A 15,321-nucleotide genomic window follows, 5' to 3' on the forward strand; every position below is an offset into this window, starting at 1 on the left:
AGCTTGTCCAATCCGGTATGCCCTGAGAACGAGATACATGCGACTCCTATCGGGATTTGTCGGCACATCGAGGGGTCTTGCTGGTCCTGTTTTACCATTGTCAAAATGTCTTGTAACCAGGATTCCGAGACTGATCGGGTCTTTCCAGGAGAAGGAATATTCTTCGTTGATCATGAGAGCCTGTGATGGGCTAAGTTGGGACACCCCTACAGGGTATAAACTTTCGAGAGTCGTGCATGCGGTTATGTGGCAGATGGGAATTTGTTAATATCCGATTATAGAGAACTTGACACTTGACTTAATTAAAATGAATCAACTGCGTGTGTAGTCGTGATGGTCTCTTTTCGGCGGAGTCCGGGAAGTGAACACGGTTTTGGGTTATGTTTGGACGTAAGTAGTTTCAGGATCACTTCTTGATCGCTTATAGCTTCACGACCGTTGCGTAGCTTCTCATATTACTCTTATTTGCGTATGTTAGCCACCATATTTGCTTACCACTTGTTGCAACTCCACCTCAATACCTTATCCTACCCATAAGCTTAAATAGTATTGCTCTCGCGGGAGTGAGATTGCTGAGTCCTCGTGACTCACGGATACTTCCAAAACAGTTGCAGGTGCCGATGATACCAGTGCAGGTGATGCTACCGAACTCAAGTGGGAGTTCGACGAGGACCTTGGTCGTTACTATGTTTCGTTTCCTGATGATCAATAGTGGTGCCCAGTTGGGACGATCGGGGATCTAGCAGTTGGGTTTATCTTTTTTTCATTTGGTTGTCCATAGTCAGACTATGAGTGTACTCTAATGATGTATGAATTAATTGATATTTGTGTGACGTGGCGAGTGTAAGACAACTCTATTTATCCCTATCTTGTTCGTTACATGGGATGTTTGTGAAGATGACCCTTCTTGCGACAAAACAACTATGCGGTTATGCCTCTAAGTCGTGCCTCGACACGTGGGAGCTATAGCCGCATCGTGGGCGTTACAACGTCACAGGCAGCATACTCCAAAAAGCTAAGTCGAAACGCTTCGCGAGCTCTCTCTTAGCATAGTCGGTGTTTTCCTCCCGTGTAGCTTTGCGAGTGTGAGCTTTTTCCCCATGCATGATGCTTGCACGTCAAAAGGGGGGCTTCACGAGCATCGCGCCTCTAGAGCCCTTGCCACCTAGTGGAGCCCTGCACTCTCTGACCCTACTGGGCACGTGTCCCAGCATACCAGCGAAGGTTGCAGTATGCTCGGGGGCTAGGTCCTCACTACGTAGAGCATTAAAGCAGGCAAAAGGAAGAAAAACGAGCCTCGCAAGGAAACAGACATGAAAGTGCCTGACTTAAGGCGAAAGTGTCAGATAAATGTCTTCACGCCCCCATGGGGCCACTTCTATTTAACTACAAAATTAAACAAGGAGCAGGAGGGGGCCTAGGCGAAGAGTCGCGATTGCTACCGCCCTCAATCTTTGATTGCTCTCTGACTGTAGCGCCAGAAAAGCTCCTATCTGCTAGGACTATGTCGATATTTCCCTAAAGAGGAAGGGATGATGCAGCATAGCGACGGTAGGTATTTCCCTCAGTGAAGAAACCAAGGTTATGGAACTAGCACTAGTGGTTCTCTCGAGAAAGATAGCAAACGATGGGTAAAAAAATTTACTATTGGGCAATTGATAGAACCTCAAATAATTATGATGATATCCAGGCAATGATCATTACATAGGCATCACGTCCAAGATTAGTAGACCAACTCCTGCCTGCATCTACTACTATTACTCCACACATCGACCGCTATCCAGCATGCATCTAGTGTATTAAGTTCATGGAAAAACAGAGTAATGCAATAAGAATGATGACATGATGTAGACAAGATCCATTTATCTATTGCGTAGATATAGATCCCATATTTTTATCCTTAGTAGCAACGATACATACGTGTCGGTTCCCTTTCTGTCACTGGGATCAAGCACCGTAAGATTGAACCCACTACCGGGCACCTCTTCCCATTGCAAGATAAATAGATCAAGTTGGCCAAAGAAAACGCAAATATCAAAGAAGAAATATGAGGCTATAAGAGATCATGCATATAAGAGATCAAAGAAACTCAAATAACTTTCATGGATATAAAAAGATATGACTTATCATAAACTCAAAGTTCATCAGATCCCAACAAACACACCGCAAAAGGAGTTACATCATATGGATCTCCAAGAGACCATTGTATTGAGAATCAAGAGAGAGAGAGAGAGAGAGAGAGAGATGAAGCCATCTAGCTACTCAGTACGGACCCAAAGGTCTACAAAGAACTACTCACGCATCATCGGAGAGGCACCAATGGAGGTGGTGAACCCCATCGAGATGGTGTCTAGATTGGACCTGGTGGTTCTGGACTCTACGGCGGCTGGATGAATATTTCGTCCACTCCCCTAGGGTTTTGGGAATATTTGGGTATTTATAGAGCAAAGAGGTGGTTCGGGGGGGGGCACCCAAGGTGGGCACAACCCACCAGGGAGCGCATGGGCCTCCTGGCGCGCCCTGGTGGGTTGTCCCCTCCTCGGGGCTCCCCCAGGTGCTACCAGGGCCCAACATGTTCCTTCTGGTTCATAAAAATCTCTGTAAAGTTTCGTGGCATTTGTACTTCGTCTGATATTGATTTTCTGCGATGTAAAAAACACGGAAAAAACAGGAACTGGCACTTGGCACTATGTCACTAGGTTAGTACCCAAAAATGATATAAAATAACTATAAAATGATTATAAAACATCCAAGATTGATAATATAACAACATGAAAACAATCAAAAATTATAGATATGTTGGAGACGTATCAGCATCCCCAAGCTTAACTCCTACTCGTCCTCGAGTAGGTAAGTGATAAAAACAAATTTTTTGATGTGGAGTGATGTTTAACATGTCATATCATATTCTTTTCTTTATTGCATGGACATTTGGACTTTTTATGTGATTCAAAGCAATAGTCTAGTGTTGACATGATAATTTAGATACTCAAGCATATCAACAAGCAACCATGTCTTTCAAAATATCAATGCCAGAATAAGTTATCCCTACAAAATCATATAGTGTTGTCATGCTCTGTCTTCTTAACACAAAGTATTTATCATGCACAACCCCGATGACAAGCCGAGCAATTGGTTCATACTTTTTAACACGCTTCAGCTTTTTCAGCTCTTACGCAATACATGAGCGCAAGCCATGGATATAGCTCTACGGGTGGAATAGAGTATGATGATAGTGGTAAATATAGAGAAGACAAAAAGTAAGAAAGTCTCACACCAATGCGGCTAACTAACGGGCTATGGAGATGCCCATCAATCGCTATCAACGTGAGGAGTAGGGATTGCCATGCAACGAATGCACTAAGAGCTATAAGTGTATGAAAGCTCAATATGAAAACTAAGTGGGTGTGCATCTAATCCTATAATGAAAAATTCCCACTAGTATATGAAAGTGACAACATAGGAGACTCTCCAAATGAAAAACATGGTGCTACTTTGAAGCACAAGTGTGGTAAAGGATACTAGCAATGCCCCTTCTCTCTTGTTTATTATTATTTCTTCTTTTTTCTTTTTTTCTTTTTTCCTTTTTTCTTCTCTCATTGTCCGGACTCTCATCCCGACTTGTGGGGGAATCATAGTCTCCATCATCCTTTCCTCATTGGGGCACTTCTCTAAAAATGATTAATGATGATCATCACACTTCTATTTACTTATAACTCAAAAGAAATAAAAATTACAACCCGATACCAATGACAAAGTATGACTCTATATGAATGCCTCTAGTACCAGGATGTGCAATAATCTAGTGTAACATGTATGAAAAATGATGAACGGTGGCTGAGCCACAAACACTATGTCAGCTATATGATCATGCAAAGCAATATGACAATGAATGCTCAAGTCATCAAACGGAAGCGGTGGAAGTTGCATGGCAATATATCTTGGAATGGCCATGGAAAAGCCATAATAGGTAGGTATGGTGGCTGTTTTGAGGAAGATATAATGAGGCTTATGTGTGATAGAGTGTATCATATCACGGGGTTTGGATGCTCCTACGAAGTTTGCACCACGTCTCAGTGTGAGAAAGGGCAATGCATGGTACCGTAGAGGCTAGCAAATTGCAAAAAGGTAAGAGTGTGTATAATCCTTGGACTCACATTAGTCATAAAGAACTCATATACTTATTGCAAAATTTTATTAGCCCTCGAAGCAAAGTACTACTATGCATGCCCCTAGGGGGATAGATTGGTAGGAAAAGACCATCGCTCGTCCCCGACCGCCACTCATAAGGAAGACAATAAAAAATAAATCATGTTCCAACATCATAGCATAATGAGAGACTGTGCGTGCATGCTTCGGGAATCACAAACCTTAACACCAATATTCCTACAAGAGCAAAATTACTCATCAACATAACTTACATATCACATCATCATATCTCAAAACTATTACTAAGAATCAAGTTTATTTTGTCCAATGATCTTCATGACATTTTTATTTCCTTTATCCTTCTTGGATATCTATCACTTTGGGACTAATTTTCATGTGTTGCTTTTCATAAGCTCAAACAAATATAAGTGAAGATCATGAGCATAATATTTCTTTCTCTCAAAATAATTTAAGTGAAGCAAGAGAGAGTTTCTACAAAAATTTACTAACTCTGAAATAAATCTAAGTGAACAAAGAGAGAATTTCTTCAAAAATACTAAGCACACCGTGCTCAAAGAGATATAAGTGAAGCACTAGAGCAAGTCCTAGCTCATAAAAGATTTAAGTAAATCATAGAGAGCAATTCTAACAAGTCATGACATAATTTTGGCTCTCTCGAATAGGTGTGTCCAGCAAGGATTGATGACTTAAAACACAAAATAAAACAAGCAAAGACTCATATCATACAAGACGCTCCAAGCAAAACACATATCATGTGACTACTAAAAATATAGTCTCGAGTAAAATACCGATAGTTGTTGGAAGAAAGCGGGGATGCCACTCGGGGGCATCCCCAAGATTAGTTGGTTGCTCATTTTTGGATAATAGCTTGGGATGCGGGGGCATCCCCAAGCTTAGTCTCTTCCATCCTTCCTTCATCCATCGTAAGATAACTCAAAACTTGAAAACTTCAATCACACAAAAATCAACAAAACCTTCGTGAGATCCATTAGTATAATAATAATAAACCAATACTATATGTGTTGTATCAAACCAATTCATATTTTGTTTTTTATTATACCTACTTTATTCCAACTTTTCTATGGCAAAAACTCATCAAAAAACCATAAAGCCATCAAAATAAGCACACAACACAAAGAAAACAGAATCTGTCAAAACAGAATAGTCTGTAGCAATCTGACTATTTTGAATACTTCTGTAACTACAAAAGTTCTTAAAAATTAGGATGACCTGAGAAATTTGTATATTGATCTACTACAAGTGGAATGGGTATTTTATCACTCTATGTTAAAGAATGAAAATTAATCTCGTGAGCGTAAAAGGTTCTGTTTTTTTAGCAAGATCAAACAACTATCACCCAAGAAGATCCTAAAGGCTTTACTTGGCACAGACACTAATTAAACATAAAAACACAATCATAACAGTAGCATAATTGTGCTAACACACTAGAACAGGAAGCAAAAAAGCAAAAATAAATTTTATTCATTGGGTTGCCTCCCAACAAGCGCTATAGTTGTATGCCCTTAGCTAGACATAAAGCAAGGATCTAAGTTTTGTCATCTTTGGTTCGAGATCCATAAGATGCCCTCATGATTGATTCATAAGGTAGCTTAATTCTAGTTCTAGGAAAGTGTTACATTTCCTCAAAGGAAATTGGAACTTAATATTGCCTTCTTTCATATGAATCACGCCAACGATAGTGCATAAAAACGGTCTACCAAGAATAATTGGACAAGACAGATTGCAATAAATATCAAGAACAATAACATCTATGGGCACATAATTCCTATTTGCAAGAATAAGAACATCATTAATTCTTCCCATAGGATTTTTAATATTAGAATCAGCCAAGTGCAAATTTAAAGAGCATGATTCAATATCGGTAAGACCAAGCACATCACATAAAGATTTCAGAATTGTAGAAAGACTAGCACCCAAGTCACACAAAGAAAAACACTCATAATTTTTAATCTTGTCTTTGATAGTAGGTTCCCAATCATCAGTCAATTTTTTAGGAATTGAAACTTCTAATTCCAATTTTTCTTCAAGAGCTTTCATCATAGCATCAACAATATGTTTAGTAAAAGCTTTATTTTGTTCATAGGCATGGGGTGAATTTATCATGGCTTGCAACAAAGAAATACAATCAATCAAAGAGCAACTATCATAATTAAAGTTTTTGTAATCCAAAAGAGTGGGAACATCACTAGTTAAAGTTTTGACCTCTCCAAACCCACTTTCATTAATTTTCTCAACAAGATTTTCACCCTCTGAAATATTGGGACGCCTTCTACCTAAAGTTGACTCTTCTCCAGTCCCTTTTTCATAAATCTTAACTTTACTAAACAAGGAATCAATAGAATAAACACCAATCATTTTAAGATCTTCATCATTTTTGCGAAAGAAATCACTAGTAAATGCTTTTTCTAAGAATTCTCTTTTAGCTCTAAGGATAGTGGTTCTTCTCTTACTTTCATCCATAGAAATGTAAAGAGCTTTAATTGATTCATCAACCTTAGGAACAAAAAATTTCATCTTCAGATTTTCCACATCATGAGTAATTCTATCAACACTTCTAGACAAATCATCAATCTTACTCAACTTTTCTTCTATGGAAGTGTTGAAAACTTTTTGAGTGTTGATAAATTATTTAATATTATTCTCAAGATCAGAGGTGTTCCTATTATTATTATAAGATTGATTTCCATAGGAATTACCATAATTATTAGAGGAATTACTAGGAAAAGGCCTAGGATAAAAATTACCTCTATAAGCATTGTTGTTGAAATTATTTCGAGAGATAAAATGCACATCTATGGCATCACTATTTTGCTCAATCAAAGTACACAAAGTCATATCATTAAGATCAATAGGAGCACTTCTACTAGCAACCAATTTCACAAGAGCATCAACTTTTTCACTCAAAGAAGAAATTTCTTCAACCGAATTAACTTTTTTACTAGTAGGAGCTCTTTTGGTATGCCATTGTGAATAATTTGCCATAATATTATCAAGAAATTTGGTGGCTTCACCCAAAGTAATTTCCATAAAAGTACCACCCACGGCGGAATCTAAAAGATTACGAGAAACAAAATTCAATCCCGCATAAAAAAATTGTATGATCATCCAAAGATTTAACCCATGAGTTCGGAAATTCCTTAGCATCATTTTCATCCTTTCCCAAGATTGTGCAACATGCTCATGTTGAAGTTGCTTGAAATTCATGATCCGGGTTCTAAGGGAAATAATTTTTGTGGGTGAAAAATACTTAATGATAAAATCAGATTTGCACTTATTCCAAGAATTGATACTATTGCGAGGCAAAGAAGAGAACCAAATTTTTGCAGAATCACGCAAAGAAAACGGAAATAATTTCATCTTGACCACATCATTGTTCACATATTTTTATATTGCATATCGGATAATTCCATGAAGGTATTAGGATGGGACGCGGCATCCTCATTAGGAGTACCAAAAAATTGGTCTTTCATAACAAGATTCAGCAAAGCAGTATTAATATCACTAGTCTCCGCACTAGTGGCGGGAGGAGCAAGCGAAGTGCCAATAAAATCATTGTTTTAGGTATTTGAGAAATCACATAACTTGGTGTTCTCTTGAGTCATGATGACCGCACAACAAGATTGCACTCAAAAATAGATCCGGCAAGAAAACGGCGAACAAGAAAAAGAGGCGAATAAAACGGCAAATTTTTGTGAAGTGGGGGAGAGGAAAACGAGAGGCGAATGGAAAATAATGTAAATTGCAAGGACATGAAATTCATGATTAGGAACCTGGTATATGTTGAAGATCCTCCCCGGCAATGGCGCCAAAAATTCCTTTTGATTGCTCTCTGACTGTAGCGCCAGAAAAGCTCTTGTCTGCTAGGACTACGTCGGTATTTCCCTAAAGAGGAAGGGATGATGCAGCACAGCGACGGTAGGTATTTCCTCAGTGAAGAAACCAAGGTTACCGAACCAGTAGGAGAACCAAGCAACACAATGTAAACAGCACCTACACACAAATAACGACACCTCGTAACCTGACATGTTAAAGGGGTTGTCAATCCCTTTCGGGTAACGATGCCAGAAAATTGTAGTAGATTGAAATAATAGATCGTAAATAAAATAAAGTGCAGCAAAGTATTTTTGTATTTTTCGTTTAATAGATCTGAATAAAAATGCAAAGGAAAAGTAGATCGCAAGCAAATATATGAGGAAGGATACCCGGGGGCCGTAGGTTTCACTAGTGGCTTCTCTCAAGAAAGATAGTAAATGGTGGGTAAAAAAATTACTGTTGGGCAGTTGATAGAACCTCAAATAATTATGATGATATGCAGGCAATAATCATTACATAGGCATCACGTCCAAGATTAGTAGACCGACTCCTGCCTGCATCTACTACTATTACTCCACACATCAACCGCTATCCAGCATGCATCTAGTGTATTAAGTTCATGGAAAACAGAGTAATGCAATAAGAATGATGACATGATGTAGACAAGATCCATTTATCTATTGCGTAGATATAGATCCCATCTTTTTATCCTTAGTAGCAACGATACATACGTGTCGGTTCCCTTTCTGTCACTGGGATCAAGCACCGTAAGATTGAACCCACTACCGGGCACCTCTTCCCATTGCAAGATAAATAGATCAAGTTGGCCAAAGAAAACGCAAATATCGGAGAAGAAATATGAGGCTATAAGAGATCATGCATATAAGAGATCAAAGAAACTCAAATAACTTTCATGGATATAAAAAGATATGACTTATCATAAACTCAAAGTTCATCAGATCCCAACAAACACACCGCAAAAAGAGTTACATCATATGGATCTCCAAGAGACCATTGTATTGAGAATCAAGAGAGAGAGAGATGAAGTCATCTAGCTACTAACTACGGATCCGAAGGTCTACAAAAAACTACTCATGCATCATCGGAGAGGCACCAATGGAGGTGGTGAACCCATCTGAGATGGTGTCTAGATTGGATCTGGTGGTTCTGGACTATGCGGCGGCTGGATGAATATTTTGTTGACTCCCCCAGGGTTTTGGGAATATTTGGGTATTTATAGAGAAAAGAGGTGGTCCGGGGGGCACCCGAGGTGGGCACAACCCACCAGGGCACGCCTGGGCCTCCTGGCGCGCCCTGGTGGGTTGTCCCCTCCTCGAGACTCCCCTAGGTGCTACCAGGGCCCATCATGTTCCTTCTGGTCCAAAAAAATCTCCGTAAAGTTTCGTGGCATTTGGACTCCACCTGATATTGATTTTCTGTGATGTAAAAAAACATGGAAAAAACAGGAACTGGCACTTGGCACTATGTCAATAGGTTAGTACCAAAAAATATAAAATGACTATAAAATGATTATAAAACATCCAAGATTGAAAATATTGTTGGGAACGCAGTAATTTCAAAAAAATTCCTACGCACATGCAAGATCATGGTGATGCATAGCAACAAGAGGGGAAGAGTGTTGTCCACGTACCCTCGTAGACCGTAAACGGAAGCGTTATGAGAACGTGGTTGATGTAATCGTACGTCTTCACGATCTGACCGATCCAAGTACTGAACGCACGGCACCTCCGAGTTCAGCACATGTTCAGCTCGGTGACGTCCCATGAACTCCGATCCAGTAGAGCTTCAAGGGAGAGTTCCTTCAGCACAATGGCGTGATGACGGTGATAATGATGCTACTAACGCAGGGCTTCGCCTAAGCACCGCTACGATATAACCGGGGTGGATTATGGTGGAGGGGGGCACCGCACACGGCTAAAAGATCAATGATCAACTTGTGTGTCCATGGGGTGCCCCCTCCCCCGTATATAAAGGAGTGGAGGAAGGGGAGGGTCGGCCCTCTACTATGGCGCGCCCTGGGGAGACCTACTCCCACCGGGAGTAGGATCCCCCCCCTTCCATGTAGTAGGAGTAGGAGAGAAGGAAAGGGAAAAGAGAAGAGAAGGAAGGAGGGGGCGCCGCCCCTCCCCCTAGTCCAATTCGGACTAGGCCTTGGGGGGGCGCAGCCTCCCCTCTCTCTTTCCCCTCAAGCCCAATAAGGCCCATATACTCCCCGGCGAATTCCCGTAACTCTCTTGTACTCCGATAAATACCTGAACCACTCAGAACCTTTCCTATGTTCGAATATAGCCTTCCAATATATCGATATTTACGTCTCGAACATTTCGAGACTCCTCGTCATGTCCCTGATCTCATCCGGGACTCCAAACAACCTTCGGTGCATAAAAACACATAAACTCATAATACCGATCGTCATCGAACGTTAAGCGTGTGGACCCTACGGGTTCAAGAACTATGTAGACATGACCAAGACTCATCTCCGGTCAATAACCAATAGAGGAACCTGGATGCTCATATTGGCTCCTACATATTCTATGAAGATCTTTATCGGTCAAACCGCATAATGGTATACGTTGTTCCCTTTGTCATTGGTATGTTACTTGCCCGAGATTCGATCATCGGTATCTCAATACCTAGTTCAATATCATTACCGGCAAGTCTCTTTACTCTTTTCGTAACGGATCATCCCGCAACTAACTCATTAGTCACATTGCTTGCAAGGCTTATAGTGATGTGCATTACCGAGAGGGCCCAGAGATACCTCTCCGACAATCAAAGTGACAAATCCTAATCTCGATCTATGTCAACTCAACAAGTACCATTGGAGACACCTGTAGATCACCTTTATAATCACCCAGTTACGTTATGACGTTTGGTAGCACACAAAGTATTCCTCCGGTATTCGGGAGTTGCATAATCCCATAGTCAGAGGAACATGTATAAGTCATGAAGAAAGCAGTAGCAACAAACTTAAACGATCATCGTGCTAAGCTAACGGAATGGGTCAAGTCAATCACATCATTCTCTAATGATGTGATCCCATTAATCAAATGACAACTCATGTCTATGGCTAGGAAACTTAACCATCTTTGATTCAACAAGCTAGTCAAGTAGAGGCATACTAGTGACACTCTGTTTGTCTATGTATTCACACATGTACTAAGTTTCCAGTTAATAAAATTCTAGCATGAATAATAAACATTTATCATGATATAAGGAAATAAATAATAACTTTATTATTGCCTCTAGGGCATATTTCCTTAAGTCTCCCACTTGCACTAGAGTCAATAATCTAGTTCACATCTTTATGTGATTAGTTCACATCTCCATGTGACTAATACCCAAAGGATTTACTAGAGTCAATAATATAGTTCACATCGCTATGTGATTAATACCCGAGGAGTGATCATGTTTTGCTTGTGAGAGAAGTTTAGCCTACAGGTTCGCAATATTCAGATTCGTATGTATTTCACAAATCTCTATGTCTACAATGCTCTGCACGGAGCTAATCTAGCTAATTGCTCCCACTTTCAATATGTATCCAGATCAAGAATTAGAGTCATCTAGATCGATGTAAAAAGCTTGCATCGACGTAACTCTTTACGACAAACTCTTTCATCACCTCCATAACCGAGAAATATTTCCTTAGTCCTCTAAGGATAATTTTGACCGCTGTCTAGTGATCTACTCCTAGATCACTATTGTACTCCCTTGCCAGAATCATGCTAAGGTATACAATATGACTAGTAAACAACATAGCATACTTTATAGAACCTATGACTGAGGCATAAGGAATGACTTTTCATTCTCTTTCTATTTTCTGCTGTGGTTGGGTTTTGAGTCTTTACTCAACTTCACACCTTGCAACATAGGCAAGAACTCCTTCTTTGACTGTTCCATTTTGAAATACTTCAAACTCTTGTCAAGGTATGTAATCATTGAAAAAAATTATCAAGCGTCTTGATCTATCTCTATAGATCTTGATGCTCAATGTGTAAGTAGCTTCATCGAGGTCATTTTTGAAAAACTCCTTTCAAATACTCCTTTATGCTTTCCAGAAAATTCTACATTATTTCCGATCAACAATATGTCATTCACATATACTTATCAGAAATGATGTAGTGCTCCCACTCACTTTCTTGTAAATATAGGCTTCACCGCAAGTCTGTATAAAACCATATGCTTTGATCACTTTATCAAAGCATATATTCCAACTCCGAGATGCTTGCTATAATGCCCCGAGACCGATGTGCCAGGTGTCTTCCAGTTATTCCCTGTTGTTGCCTTGTCATTGCTTGCGTGTCATGCATTGCATATCATGTCATCATGTGCATTTCATTTGCATACATGTTCGTCTTATGCATCCGAGCATTTTCCCCGTTGTCTGTTTTGCAATCCGGCGCTCCTATGTCACCTGGTGTCCCTTTCTACCTCTTTTCGTGTGCGGGTGTTAAAAGTTTTCGGATTGGACCGAGGCTTGTCATGCAGCCTTGGTTTACTACTGGTAGACCACCTGTCAAGTTTCGTGCCATTTGGACTTCGTTTGATACTCCAACGGTTAACCGAGGGACCGAAAATGCCTCATGTGTGTTGCAGCCCAACACCCTCCCATTTTGGCCCAATACCCACCTAAACCTCCTCCATCATCTCGGTCGTTCGATCACGATCGCGTGGCCGAAAACCGCACCTCATTTGGACTCTCCGAGCTCCCTTTACCTATATATATGTGATCCCCTCCGAAATATTCGCGGTACAAACCCTAGATCCAACTCCCTCATCGCAGCCGGACAAAACCTCGCCGCCCGGACATGTCCGGTCCTCAGGACCGCCGCCCGCAGCCAATCTTGCCTCGCCACGTGGCACTTAGACGCCGGCCGCCGCTCACCGCCCTTCACCATCGCCGGCCACCGCCGCGCCTGCACCCCGCCGCCCTTGCGCAGCCGCCCGTCGCCGTCGGCGACCTCCACGCACCAGAGGCGCCTCGCCTCCCCCTGCCGCACTTCGACCTTGCCGCCGAGCCACGTCGCCGGGGCAACTCCGGCGAGCTCGCCTTCGCACCGGAGCCCATGCCCGGCCGCGACCACCGCCGCCGGCGCCGCGCCCGACCCTCACCAGTGCCACCCCGTCCTTCTCCGGTCCGGATCCGGCTTCTCCTCCTCTTCGGCGTCTTCCTCCGACGACCTCGACGTCGACTCCGGCAACCTCATTCAGCGCGCCGCCTCAGATCCAGATCTGGATCCACTCGATGGTTGACTTTCTCCCCCCGAAACCCTAACTTTTGGGCATTTTCATCGCATCGTAACTTTGCATCCATAGCTCCGTTTTGCACGTGTAGCATATCAAGATGTTCGTCTCGAAGAGTACATCATATCACCTCACTACATAATTTTCATTTGAGCTCATCTTGATGCCCGAAATGCTTTTGAAAGAGGGCTATGTGAGTAATTTGCCAGATCTATTTCATCAAATAGATATTTGTCATTTTTGCCATGATTAATGTGTGCATGCTATGATCCTGAGCTCTACATGTGTTTTGTTATATACCATGCCATCTTTACAGAGGTGCTTACCATGTATTTTTGTGATATGTGTGGTGACTAGCACAAGCTTGCAAAGTAGCATACTCGATAATGCTGATTTCAGGGACTTAGAATTTCTCTAAGTTCTTGTCCTAATTTCGTCATTATGCCATATGTTCATGTTGTTTCCTAGTGATCCGTGCCTCTTTTCAGGATGATCAGTAAGGATGATTTGTTAACATTGTGGTGCTCTATCCATCCATGTCTTTGTTTGCATTTATGGAGCACCCTAGCTTGGGTCAATCGAGCTCTACTTTTGCTATATCGTGAATCCTGGCAGATTGTTGACATGTTAGCGGTTTTGCCGAGGATGTTGCTATTGATCCGTGCATGCTATGGTGTTGTTCTTGCCATGTCTAGATTCTATGCCATGTATTCTTGATGGGTGTATGCTTAGTTTGTCATGCCATGCTCTGTATTGAGTGCATCGAGCTCGTAAACATGCCTACTCGTTAACTGTTTTGCATGTTCTAGTTTTTCACTAAGTTTGTAGTCTCATTATGTTTTTGCCATGTTCACATGCTTGCAATTGTATTTTCTGATCCCTTTTGGCTCAAGGTCACTAAGGGACTTTTGTTAAGTGCTTTGAGTAGCTTCATGTTATGCCTTGCTTTGCCATGATATGTTCCTGTAGCATGTAGTTTTCATGCTCTAAAGTGTGCTTCCTGATGATAAATTCTAGGCTTGTGTTAATTTCACAAAGTCTGAAACCTGTTATCATTTGCACTTTTGCCATGCTTGTTTGAACCTGTTAATGGATGAATTAGCCGTAGATCAGTGTTCATATTTTGTCAAGCTTCATGAGTGGATCCCTGCCATATATTTTGTTGCCATGTTTGTGTGCTGTAGCATATTTATCTTGATGCATTTAGTTGGCTACTTGCTGATTATCGCAGACCGGTGCCATATTTGTTTTGCTTGCCATTTCCAAACCGTGCATCCGATTCCGGTGATCTTTATATCGTTTTCAACCGAAATCACCTCACCTTTCCAGTGGCACTCTTGGATTTCCAAGTTGAGGACAGGTTCAATCATTCCTTTCCAAATCATGCATATGCATCGCATACCGCATCCCGCATATCATACCATGTTCATGTGTTGGTTATTTACTATGTTGTGTGCCTCTTTCCGGTGTTTGCTTCTTCGGGTTGGTTCCAGTAATGTCGCATTTGTGAGGACCCGTTCATCTACGTCCATTTATCTTCTTCATGGACTCATTCTTCTTCCTTGCGGGATTTCAGGCAAGATGATCATACCCTCGAAATCACTTCTATCTTTGCTTGCTAGATGCTCGCTCTTTTGCTATGCCTATGCTGTGATACCTACCACTTGCTTATCATGCCTCCCATATTGTTGATCCAAGCCTCTAACCCACCTTGTCCTAGCAAACCGTTGTTTGGCTATGTTACCGCTTTGCTCAGCCCCTCTTATAGCGTTGTTAGTTGCAGGTGAAGATGAAGTTTGTACCTTGTTGGTACATGGATATGTTGTTCCTTGTTGGAACATGTTTACTTGTTGGGATATCACAATATATCTTATTTAAATAATGCATCTATATACTTGGTAAAGGGTGGAAGGCTCGGCCTTATGCCTGGTGTTTTGTTCCACTCTTGCCGCCCTAGTTTCCGTCATATCGGTGTTATGTTCCCGGATTTTGTGTTCCTTACGCAGTTGGGTTATAATGGGAACCCCTTGATAGTTTGCTTTGAATAAAACT

The sequence above is a fragment of the Triticum dicoccoides genome, chromosome 4A, assembly GCF_002162155.2.
Source record: "Triticum dicoccoides isolate Atlit2015 ecotype Zavitan chromosome 4A, WEW_v2.0, whole genome shotgun sequence".
Classification (NCBI taxonomy): Eukaryota; Viridiplantae; Streptophyta; class Magnoliopsida; order Poales; family Poaceae; genus Triticum; species Triticum dicoccoides.